This window comes from Ambystoma mexicanum, chromosome 6q (assembly GCF_040938575.1).
Source record: "Ambystoma mexicanum isolate Mex_15411 chromosome 6q, UKY_AmexF1_1, whole genome shotgun sequence".
In the NCBI taxonomy this organism is placed as follows: domain Eukaryota; kingdom Metazoa; phylum Chordata; class Amphibia; order Caudata; family Ambystomatidae; genus Ambystoma; species Ambystoma mexicanum.
The window spans coordinates 1,076,334,009-1,076,346,613 of NC_090937.1; the positions used below are offsets into that span (position 1 = coordinate 1,076,334,009).

General features: G+C 49.6%; 1 protein-coding gene across 3 annotated transcripts in view; it reads right to left on the reverse strand.

Moving 5' to 3' along the window:
• Window positions 1–11,972, reverse strand: part of CRACD (capping protein inhibiting regulator of actin dynamics) — a 983,102-nt gene extending 971,130 nt beyond the window's left edge. For all 3 annotated transcript variants that reach the window (XM_069631614.1, XM_069631616.1, XM_069631613.1), the window contains exon 1: window positions 11,672–11,972. The gene's annotated coding sequence lies outside the window, so the exon portion shown is untranslated. The remainder of the gene's footprint in view (window positions 1–11,671) is intronic.
• Between the last annotated feature and the right edge of the window lie 633 nt (window positions 11,973–12,605).

A 12,605-nucleotide genomic window follows, 5' to 3' on the forward strand; every position in this document is an offset into this window, starting at 1 on the left:
GACAATCCGGTTTCCGTCCTGGTCATGGCAACGAAACTGCCCTATTGGACATGAAACATATAATTGATGATATCATAGATTCAGGTAAACCAGCCCTACTCCTTCGCTTAGATCTATCGGCAGCATTTGACCTTCTGGACCACAAACTACTTTGTCATCGCCTATCAACTTCTGCCTTCTTCTCACCCAACTCAATCACCTGGATTGCCTCTTTCCTACAAGGAAGAGCCATGCATGTCTTCTCAGACCAAGCAGCCGCAAATGCAGACACTATCCTATTTGGAGTACCACAGGGCTCTTGCTTATCCCCACCCTGTACAACATTTTCACTATCTCCCTCTTCATCTTGCTTGACCCGCTCGCCAACATGTACACCAATTATGCCGATGATACTCAAGTCAAGTCCTCATTCCTCTATCGGGCATCTATGAGACTGACTCCAAGACTCTTAATTCCATCTACGCCACCATCCGCACATGGATGGCTGATTACTGGCTCTGCCTCAACGGGCACAAGACGGAATTACTATTGCTAGCCCCTACTGACTTGCGTATCATTCTGGATGACCAGTACCAAACATTCACCATTGACAATATCAACATCCCAGTCTCCCACTCAGTCAAAACTCTGGGAGTATACTTAGATGCCAACCTCACTTCGTCTAGACAAGTCAGCGCAATCACCACTTCTGCAGCCTTTTACTCCAAACTCCTCAATGCCACCAGACCGTTCCTCTCAACCATTAAGCACAAAAGTGATGGGTGGAAGGTTTTGAATGAATCTGAACCACTGTCATTGCTCTGGGCAACCTTCCACACCACCGTTTTTTAGCCCGTCTGCGCTGGTCACAGTTTGTCTCTCCATGTGAGAGAGGGTATGCCCAGACGTGGGTCTCTTGCTCGCTGCGCCATAGGGAACCAGGCTGCACCTCAGTGAGGAGGTCCAACAAGGCCGAAACATGTCTGGGGTTGCTTGGTTTTCTGTGCAGAGGGGACCTGGCCTAGCTGTTTGGGCTGGGCTGCTACCATTGGTGGGGGCAGCTGACTGATTTGCACATGGCTAGACCCCTTTTGCAATGGCGCAGACGGGCTAAAAAACAGTGGGGTGGAAGGTTGCCCAGAGCAATTGCCAGTGGTTCAGATTCATTCGAAACCTTCCACCCATCACTTTTGTGGTCACACGTTCCTCTCAACCACACACTGCCTGACAATTGCACATGCCATTATAGGCTCAAGCCTGGACTATTGTAATGTCATTTTCACAGAAACCACAACAAAAACCTAGACAAGCCACAAACTATTCAAAATAACGCCCTGCGCGCAGCACTGGGCATCTCCAAAAGAGAACATATCTCAATAGCCAGACAACAAGCACACTGGTCGGCTGTCTCCCAATGCATCCTCTTCAAAACGCTCGCCATCACGCATAAATGCATCCATCACACCGCACCTCCATACCTCTCACACAGAGTCATCGTTCCGCCTGCCACAAGACCCACAAGAACACCATACGCCAATCTACTGCCTGTTCCAAGAATTAAACGTGCCAGAGGCGGGGCGCGAGCTTCCCCTTCATTGCCTCCGGGCACTGGAACTCCCTACCTCAGGCCATCAGAACTGAATCCTCTCATCCCGCCTTCCGCAAGGCAATCAAAACTAGACTGTTTACCTAAACAAACTGCCCACTCAACTGGTGAGGCCCTACCATGGATAGAAAACCATATCCTACTAACCTAGGTGTCCAAACCTCCGTAACCATTGCATGACTGCAGCCCAACATGTAACCCTGTGGCCCTATGTACCCTTCACTGTAACCATTCATGCATATTGTAACTTCGGTAAGAGCCAATGTAACAAAACCTCTTACTTAAGGTTATTGTTTTATGTTCTGCAACTAAGACATTTCCGTGTAACAGCGCGTCAATGCCCACGGACTTTGTGAGCGCTTTATAAATGCAAATAAATAAATAAATATAGGATGTGTTTTGGGCGGTCAGGGGCAGGAACTCGGTGGCAATGGTGATAGGCATTTGCATGGTCAGTCAATGGGTGGGCACATAACCAAACAACACCTACAGGTTGTGTGTCCCTCCTCATAGGCCATTTCTCCCTAGTTGTACATGCTTAGCGGAACGTAACAACATTGTCAAAGCAGATCGCACTTGCTATATTGAGCGTCGCCACAAGGGCGGGCTGTATTTCTGATGGCTACAGCAAGCCTATAACACAGTTGCTTGCCACACAAAGCACCGAGCAGTTTAATAAATATTCTGTTACACGCCTAACGCGAGTCTGCCGCTGACACCGGAACGAATTGCCAACGCGATGGAGAAGATTTATGGCCGGCCTTTCTGTCATGAATCGCCCTCGCCCTTTCAGAGCCGGCGCGCTCCTCTTCAGCCCATCACACCAGCGGGCTGATCGCTTTCGGGGCCGTTATTGTCATTGCAAGAAAGGTGGCTCCGAGGGACTCGTTAATTAACCCCTTACACCAGCGGGCCTTTAATGAGCTGTGCGCCTTTTGGCCTACAAATGCAGCCTTTAAAGCGCTCTTTGTGTGTGGGTGCTCGGTGCGTTCTGCGAGGGGGGAAAGGCCTAAAAAGGAACAGAAACACCGGCTACGGACCCGAGCAACGAAATGCACAACACACCACATCCACGCCTGCCTGGGTCAGATGACGCCGAGGCAACAACAGCAAGCATACACCGTGGAAAAACGACACCACTGCCTGAACCTACAAACACACAATGCCATCTCAAAGCACTGGCTACAGCTGCGTGGCCTCCTGCCACAGAACAGGGGCATTTCTGGCAAGATTTGAAAAGCAAACCGAAAGCCCACCTCCTCTCCCCCTAGTTATCCTCTTGAACTAACCTTCAAGCTAACCTTTTCCTTCCCGCCCCACTAACCTGGCTCTGTCCCTCACTTCCTCTGCCTCCACTCTCGCACTTCCGCCATCACGGTCACATCCCTAACACATCTGGCCGTCCACCTATCTGCACCTAAACATGTCTGATGTTGATTGTCCTTAATGTATGTAGGTTCCCCCATGTACTGTCCGCAGTGACTGTTCTGGGTCCGTAGTGTTGGTTAAGGCTGGGACACAGTCCCCCAAGTCACGTCTAGGGACTGCCTGAAAAGTAGGGGGTGTCTGTTCTTTCCTGAACTGCAGGAGCCTGCCGATTGCCAGTGGCTTAGTGTTCCTGCCTGATGGGGCACAGAAGGAGCAGGACTATTTCTGGCCACTCCGACCTGGTCAAGGTCCGAGATGCGAGTGGACCGTGAACATCTATCAGGGGTTCTCCCAAAAGACCCTCAAGGACAGAAACAGGCGCTTGATTTGCCGGCTGAACGAGGGTGCCTATCCGGCTTCGGAGGTAGGCTCTTCCCGCGGGGGCAGGTCCTCCACTCCCTCTGCCAAGAGGGTGCCTACACACGCGTCCAGTCGGTGGTTGGCTTGTAGCGAATACGGGCGATTTCAAGAATGATCCTGGCGGGGCTGGGAACCAGTAAAAGGTGTGAGGATGGAGGTGATATGGTCAATTTTTTTTAAACCAGTGATACGGCGGGTTGAGGCTTGATGGACTGCTTTGAGGGGAGCCAGGTGTACAGTGGGGAGCCCGGGTAGGAGAAATATACCCCCATCAATGTGTGCAATCACGAGAGCCTGTCCCACAGTCCTGAAATCCCAGGGAAGGAGGGCAGGGTTAATCTTGATGAGCAGTGTGATCTGGGGCATGTGAGTGTGGCAACCGGAAGGTGATACCTAGTGCTCTAGCATGTTGACTGCCTGGCAATTTTGATGCATCTCAGCGAGGTGACACCCAGGCAGCGCCCTGGCATGCCCACGGTCTGCAGATGCTGATGCGGCGTGAAAAGATGATACCAGGGAAATGCTGTGGCATGCCCACTGCCTGATGCTGCTTGAAAAGATACACCTGGTCAGTGCCCTAAAATGCCCACTCTCTGGGAATCCTGATGCTGACCTGGTATGTGAACAGTTTGTGGATGCTGGTGTGGCTCGGAAAGAAGACACCCGGCCAGTGCCTGGCATGCCCTCTGTCTGGGTGATACTGACGTGGCTTGGAAATGTCATACCCTGGCAGTTCACTGGCATGCCCACTGTCTGGCAATCCTCATGCACTCAGAAAGGTGGTATCCATGCAGTGCCCTGGCATGCCCACTGTCGCGTGATGCGGCATGGAAAGCTGACACCGGGCAGTGCCACGGCATGGCCACTGTTGCAAGATGCTGATGCAGCAAGGAAAGGTGACACCGGGCAGTGCCATGGCATTCCCACTGTCGCGTAGTGCTTGGAAAGGTGATATCTGGTGCCCTGTGTTGGATGATGATGTGGCTAGGAAAGAAATTACCTGGGCAGTGCCTTGACATACCCACTGCCTGCTGATGCTAAAGCGGCTTGGAACCATGAACCCCGGCCAGTGCCTGGCATTCCCTCTGTCTGGTGATGCTGATGCAGCGCAGAAACAGTACACCTGGCAGTGCATCGGTGCATGCACACTGTCCAGTGATCCTGATATGGCATGGGAGGGTAATACACTGTGTCCTGGCATATCCCTTCTCTGGTAATGCTGATGCGGCTCGGAAAGGTGACACATCCGGCCAGTGCCTGGCATAGCCTCTGTCTCGCAATACTAATGCAGCTTGAAAAGGTTATGCCCAGGCAGTTCCCTGGCATGTCTATTGTCTGGGGATGCTGATGTGGCTCAGAAAGGTGACAGGCGGGCAGTGCCCTGGCATGGAAATTCTCAGATGAACCTGAGGTGGCTGAGGAAGATGATACCCAGTTGCCTGGCATGCCTACTGCCTAGTGATATTGATGTGGCTCGGATAGGTGATACCCAGGCAGTGCCCTTGCATACCCACTGCATGGGAATACTGTTGCTGCTCGGAAAGGTGATCACCGGATGATCCTATGGCATGCCCACTGTCTGGTAATACTGATAGAGATTGCAAAGGTGATAGCCTGGAGGTCCTCTGGCATGACCATTGTCTGGTAATACTGATAGAGATTGGAAAAGTGATACCCTGGAGGTCCTCTAGTATGCCTGCTTTCTGGTAAAACTGATAGGGATTGGAGCGGTCCCCTGGCATGTTCACTGTCTTTTAATACTGATACAGATTGGAAAGGGGATATCTGGGTGGTCCCCTGGCATGCCGATTGTGTGGTAAAACTGATAGGGATTGGAAAGGTGATGTCTGGGAGGTCCCCATGCGTGCCCTTTGTCTGGTAATACTGATAGTGATTGGGAAGTTGATACACACGAGGTCCTCTGGCATGGCCACTGTCTGGTAATACAGATAAGTATTGGAAACAAGATATTCGGGAGGTCCCTTGGCATGCCCATTGTCTGGTAATACTGATGCACTCAGAAAGGTGATACCCTGGGGGTCCTCTGGCATGCCCACTGTCTGGTAATACTGATACGGATTGGAAAAGTGATACCCGGGTAGCCCCCTTGCATGCCCACTGTCTGACAATACTGATAGGGATTGGAAACATGATACCAAGGAGATCCCCTTGCATGACCATTGTCTTTTAATACTGATGGTGATATCTGGGAGGTCCCCTGGCATGCCCATTGTCTAGAAAAACGGATGGGGATTGCAAAGTTGTTATACGGGGGTCCCCTGGCATACCCTTTGTCTGGTAATACTGATATGTATTGGAAAGGTGATACCCAGGAGGTCCCCTGGCATGACCTTTGTCTTGTAATACTGATAGGAATTGGAAAGGTGATACCCGGGTGTTCCCTTGGTATGCTCATTGGGCCTCATTAGGACCCAGGCGGAGTGGGTTTCCGCCAGCGCTAATCGCGGCGGACCCGTCCGCCGTACTACGAGTTCCCTTAGCGCCATGGAGGTTTTCTCCGCCTGGTTTTACCAGGCGGAGAAAACCATGGCGCTACGGGACCTCGTTGTTAATTACGCCACCGTATTTTACGGTGGCGTAATTAACTCCTTCCCCACTCCCATTATACCCTATGGGGCAAGAATGGGAATGGGGAAGGGCAGAATGGGGATTGGGGATTTACCGCTCCGCCGAGGTCGGAATGGGGCGGTAAATCCGCCAACCCCCATGGCGCTATCGACGGCTTTCCGCCGTGCTTCGCGGTGCATTTAGCACCGCGAAATCCGCCTGGGTCCTAATGAGGCCCATTGTCTGGTAAAATTGATATGGATTGGAAAGGTGATACTCAGGCACTTCTCTGGTATGCCCACGGTCTAGTAATACTGATATGGATATGGATATGGATATGGATATGGATTGGAAAGGTGATACCCAGGAGGTCCCCTGGCATGATCTTTGTCTTGTAATACTGATAGGAATTGGAAAGGTGATACCCGGGAGGTCCCTTGGCATGCTCATTGTCTGGTAAAATTGATATGGATTGGAAAGGTGATACTCAGGCACTTCTCTGGTATGCCCATGGTCTAGTAATACTGATATGGATTGGAAAGGTGATATCCAAGAGGTACCCTGGCATACCCTTCCTTTTTCTGGTAATACTGATATGCATTGGAGAGGTGATACGCGGGTAGCCCTCTCACATTCCCGCTGTCTGACAATACTGATAGTAATCGGAAAAGTGATATCCAGGAAGTCCCCTGGCATGCCCACTGTCGAGTAATACTTATATGTATTGTTAAGGTGATACTCAGGTAGACCCCTTGCCTGCCCATTGTCTTTTAATGCTGATACGGATTGTAAAGGTGACATCTGGGAAGTCCACTGGCTTGCCCATTGTCTGGTAAAACTGATAGTAATAATAATGTATTATACATTTCAGTTCATAGAGCTTTTCGTACATATATTTACATTAAAATATTTCAATGTACCATAATACCATACATTATGTTGTGCCTAAACATATACGCAATTCATATCTCCTGAAAAGAAAGAGGGAATCAGGTAGAGTACTACATAAAACCAACTAAAGTAAAATACAAACAGGCAGGAATTCAACCCGATTTCAGAAAGGAGATTTCAATTGGTTTACCTGTCTCGTTCAACTTATCATAACTCTTCTACTCAATGTACTGCTTAATACTCATAGAGTTGTGTTGATGTGGATTTTGTGTTCAAGCAGTGTGTCCGAAAGTCTTCACTCAAGATTGATTCGTAGTTATGAACCAGGTGGCCTAAACTTGCCATATATAGATTGCCTAACTTGGGGTATTCTGTGAAGGTATGCCTCGCTGTTTCTGCGTTCCTGGGATTTTAACATATCCTACAGAATCGACTCTCCTGATTGAGCTTCAATGGACCCCCCATAGCAGTACGAATGGGGAGTTGATTGATCCTTCTCAGGAGGCGAAGTCGTCACACTCTTGGATCACGACAGATCATCAGGTACGGCTGTGGGCGTAAGAAACAATGGGTCACCTTGGATACTTGAACACACCCATGCAATGTTTCCAGGTGAACATAATTACATGTCCAATCCCATTGCATTATTTTCCTAGATAGCACTTTTTTCAGTTTTACGTAATTGGTAGCATGGGATAAGTCTGGCCACCAATTTATTTCAGTAAATAGATCATTTATTGATTCCAGGAATTTACCATTTTTCATGCTCGCCCCCCAATTTGTACCCTGCCACTCGAGCCATCAAGGACTCCCTCTTCTTGATCTGGGTATGTAGGTAAAGCTCTCCTCTATGTTTTAGCACCAGCGCTTTTGAGGGATAGTATTCCTAACTCTAAATGCAGATATTCTATCAGCGTGCTTTGAAGTAAGCTTAACATTTTACACCCCAAAAAAACCCTGAATCCGTTTGAGCCATTCCCACTTGTTTAATTCCAGGCCATCTAGGCCATACAGAATGGTGAGGCAAAACCACTGCTTATAGATCATAAGAGTCCCACTCAGAGAGAACCCTGCATTACCTCTGGAAAATCGATTTATCAGGTAAGTTAGTTATCGTGCCTTAGTAATCTTGACTTTTATAACATTTTTGTAGCTACCTTTCTCCGTTAGGTTTAAGCCCAGGTACTTGTAATAAGGGACATAGTTAATCTGCACGATAAACTAAGATCAATACAGACCATGTTTACTTTTTTATGAGCAACTAACAGTATCTTAGTCTTGTTTAGATTTATTACAAGATCATTTTCTTTTGCGTAATTAACAAGAGTCTCCAAAAGTGATTTCATACCCTGGAACGCAGGACTCAGGAGCACCAAGTCATCTCATACAAAGGGACAGTGATATAGTCATTTCCAATCTTCGGAGACCAGATTCCCAATGCTTCCAAGCGTCGGATCAGATCGGCCAGGTATAAATGGAAAAGTAGGGGGGCAACCAACACCCCTGTTTCACCCCCCCCCTATCTATGCCGATTTCCTCCGACAGAGAGTTTCCTATGCCCAATCGAATTCTGGCGGTCATTTTATTATGAAAGGCTTCCATGATGTCAAGTAGCCAACCAAGACACCCTCACTCTTGCATTTTTCCCCAGATTAGTTCCCTGTTAACCAGGTTGAATGCGGATCTAAAATCCACGAATGCTAGGTACAGTGCAGGGTGTGATTTATTATTAGCCTGGTTAATTAAATGATCCACCACACGAAGATTTAAATGAGTACTGCCCCCACTGCGAAAGCCGGTTTGTGATGGGTGGAGATTTTGTTTCGCCAACCCATGCTTGCATGTCACACACGCAGTAAAGACTTTACCAATAGTGTCCAGTAACAATAGTAGTCCATAATTTTCCGGATTTAGCCTGTCACCGGCTTTGTACATTGGGATCAATATTGAGCTTGACCAGGACAAAGGGATCTTTTTATGGAGACATACTTTGTCATACAAATTACAGAGGAACGCTGGCCACCTTACTGGATCTGCTTTCATTATAACCACCGCCAGCCCGTTTGGTCCGCAGGCCCTCGAGTTCTTTGCCATTTTAATTATTTCCATGATATAATCACGGTTAAAGTGTAAGGGTCAGCTGCCCACCTCTCCTATTTTCCTTTCATCAAACTGATAGGGATTGGAAAGGTGATACCTGGGTAGCCCCCTTGCATGCCCACTATCTGACAATGCTGATAGGGATTGGAAAAGTGATAACCAGGAAGTCCCCTGGCATGCCCACTGTCGAGTAATACTTATATGTATTGTTAAGGTGATACTCAGGTAGACCCCTTGCCTGCACATTGTCTTTTAATGCTGATACGGATTGTAAAGGTGATATCTGGGAAGTCCACTGGCTTGCCCATTGTCTGGTAAAACTGATATGGATTGGAAAGGCGATGCCCAGGAGGTCTGCTGGCATGCCCGTTGTCTGGTTTTACTGATAGGGAATGGAAAGGTGATACCTGTGAGATCCCCTGGCATGGCCACTATCTGGTATACTAATAAGGATTGGAAAGGTGATATCCGGGAGGTCCCTAGGTATGCCCAATGTCTGGTAAAAGTGATAGGGATTGGAAAGGTGATACCCGGGAGGTCATCTGGCATGCCCACTGTCTAGTAATAATGACATGGATTGGAAAGGCGATGCCCAGGAGATCTGCTGGCATGCCCGTTGTCTGGTTTTACTGATAGGGAATGGAAAGGTGATACCTGTGAGATCCCCTGGCATGGCCACTATCTGGTATACTAATAAGGATTGGAAAGGTGATATCCGGGAGGTCCCTTGGTATGCCCAATGTCTGGTAAAAGTGATAGGGATTGGAAAGGTGATACCCAGGAACTTCTCTTGTATGCCTATATGCTGGTAATACTGATAGGGATTGGAAAAGTGATACCTAGTAGATCCCCTGGAATGCCACTGTCTAATAATACTGATACAAATTGGAAAGGTGATACCCGGGAGGTCATCTGGCATGCCCACTGTCTAGTAATAATGACATGGATTGGAAAGGCGATGCCCAGGAGATCTGATGGCATGCCCGTTGTCTGGTTTTACTGATAGGGAATGGAAAGGTGATACCTGTGAGATCCCCTGGCATGGCCACTATCTGGTATACTAATAAGGATTGGAAAGGTGATACCCGGGAGGTCCCTTGGTATGCCCAATTTCTGGTAAAAGTGATAGGGATTGGAAAGGTGATACCCAGGAACTTCTCTTGTATGCCTATATGCTGGTAATACTGATAGGGATTGGAAAAGTGATACCTAGTAGATCCCCTGGAATACCATTGTCTAATAATACTGATACAAATTGGAAAGGTGATACCCGGGAGGTCATCTGGCATGCCCACTGTCTAGTAATAATGACATGGATTAGAAAGGTGTTATCCGGGAGGTCCCCTGGCATACCCTTTTTCTGGAAATACTGATACGGATTGGAAAGGTGATACCCGGGTAGCGCCTTTGCATGCCCACTGTATGGCAATACTGATAGTGCTTGGAAAGATGATAAGCGGGAGGTCCCCTGGCATGCCCACTGACTGGTTATACTGATAAGGGATTGGAAAGGTATACCGGGCAGTGTCCTGGCACGCCCACTGTCTGGTAATACTGATAAGGACTGAAAAGGTGATAGCCAGGAGGACCCCGGGCATGCCCAATGTCAAGTGATCCTGATTTGGCTTGGCTAGGTGGTACCCAGTTAGTGCCCTTGCATACTTACAGTCTGGTAATAGTGACGCGTATTGGAGCAGTTATACCCGGGAGGTCCCCTGGCATGCCCAATGTCTCGTGATCCTGATGGAGCTTGGGAAGGTGTACCCGGCAGGTGCCTTAAAATGCCCCTTGTCTGCCAACGTTGAAGCGGCTCGCAATGGTGACAACCAGGGCAGTGCTGTGGCATGCATGCCCATTGCCAGGTGATCTTGACGTGGCATGGGAATGCCAGCTCTCTGGCATTCCTACTGACTATTTGTATTGGTGTGGCCCGGATAGGTGATACCTGGGCAGTGCCCTTGCATACCTATTGTCTGGTTATACGGATACGAATTGGAAAGGTGATACCCGTGCAGTGCCCTGGTGCGCCCATTGTATGGTGATGCTGTTGGAGCGCAGAAAGTCAATAGCTGAGCAGTGCGCCCTGGCACCGCCAGGGTTTGGAGACGCTGGTGCGGCTCAGTGAGGTGGCACACGGGCATTGCATGAATATTCGGCTAACAAAGGGAGCATCGGGCCGGCTCTCCGTGGAGCAGCAGCCGTCTCCCCGGGAGGCGAGGGGGTGTCTGGTGTCTGTGCTCGCAGCCCGCTGGCCACCACCCCTGCTGTCATGGCAGAGGAGCGGGCGGGCTGGGGGCGGAGGGGCAGTCCGCTCATCGCGGGAATGCTTTCGGAGAATGCTATGGTGGTCAGGGCGGTGGGCTCCGCGCCCACCCTCCTCCAGCCGACACAGTCCCCGTCGGGTGGCAGATCTCCCCGCACCGCAGCATCACCTGCGGTCACTATGGGGGGCACACACGCTGGAGGAGGGCGGAGGGGGGTGTTAACCAGTCCTGCAAAGGGCGAGGGGTGGTCTGGCGTCTGGGGCGAGAAGTTGCCTGGCCTCCCGCTCCGGGTCGCCGTGCCTGCTGCCTTCTGGTGCCCGATCTCCGGCGGCCACAACATTCATCCACCTGCTTCCACCGTTGACAGCAGAGCCCGGCTCCTTGGCACGGATCACAAAAGACATGCATCACTCACAGAGGACACCAGGCGCACCTAGCGCCCACCCCCAGCTCATTATGAAGGGTGCGAGCCTACCTGTGCCGTTCTCTCCTTCCGCAGAGGCCGGCGTGGACGTGGTCCGGGGCAGCGCTCCTCCGGCCGCGGCGGAGCCTTGTGAGGGCTGCGGAAGGCTCGTCGGGCAGCGCTGGCAGCAGCAATAGCAGCAGCACAGCTCGGTCCGGCTGTCATTCGGCATCCTCAAGGGCTGCTCGCTGCTGGTGCTGCCACCCGGCGGTCGTAAGGGGAACACCCGATCCCTGTCACCAAGCACCCGGACGGTCTAACCCAGGGACCACAGCACGCATCCTGCAGAGCACTTGAGCGTCTTCACCTGCTGCTGGTCTCGTATAGCAGCGTAGCACCACTTGTCTTCTGGGGCGGCAACGATTTCATACATTAGCATCACGCACTCAACATTTCTATTATATTTAAATAGGACATATCCATACGTTGCTCACGTATAATCCATAATATGCACACAAAGTAAAGGCCCTATCTGCAAAAAAAAAACATTTGAGAAGTGAACACAATAATTGTTTGTGGAGGAATGCCCCAACAATTCATTAGACATTTGTCATAGTTCTTCACTCTTCTCTTCCTTCTCTCCTATCAGGGTACCAGTGGTCCAAGGGTAAGTATCGGTTTCTAAACCATCTATTGGTCCCAGACCTCCAATACAGACTGGATCCAAACAGAATGGATTAACAAGCATACAATTTAAAATGATAAACTTCCTTGTCCACATTTGGTAACGTGGGCGGAACGGCAGGCTTATCTCCTCTAAAGGGCGTGGATCATTGATTAGTTACAACACAGCAAAAATACAATTAATACCCAATGATAAAAGGAGTCCCCAGTCAAGGTTGTATACAAATATCTACTTTATTATTATCACAACAGACAGTCTAACAACACTACTGAATGCAACCCACCGTGTAAAGGAATGCAGAGGACAGACAGTTTTGAAGAA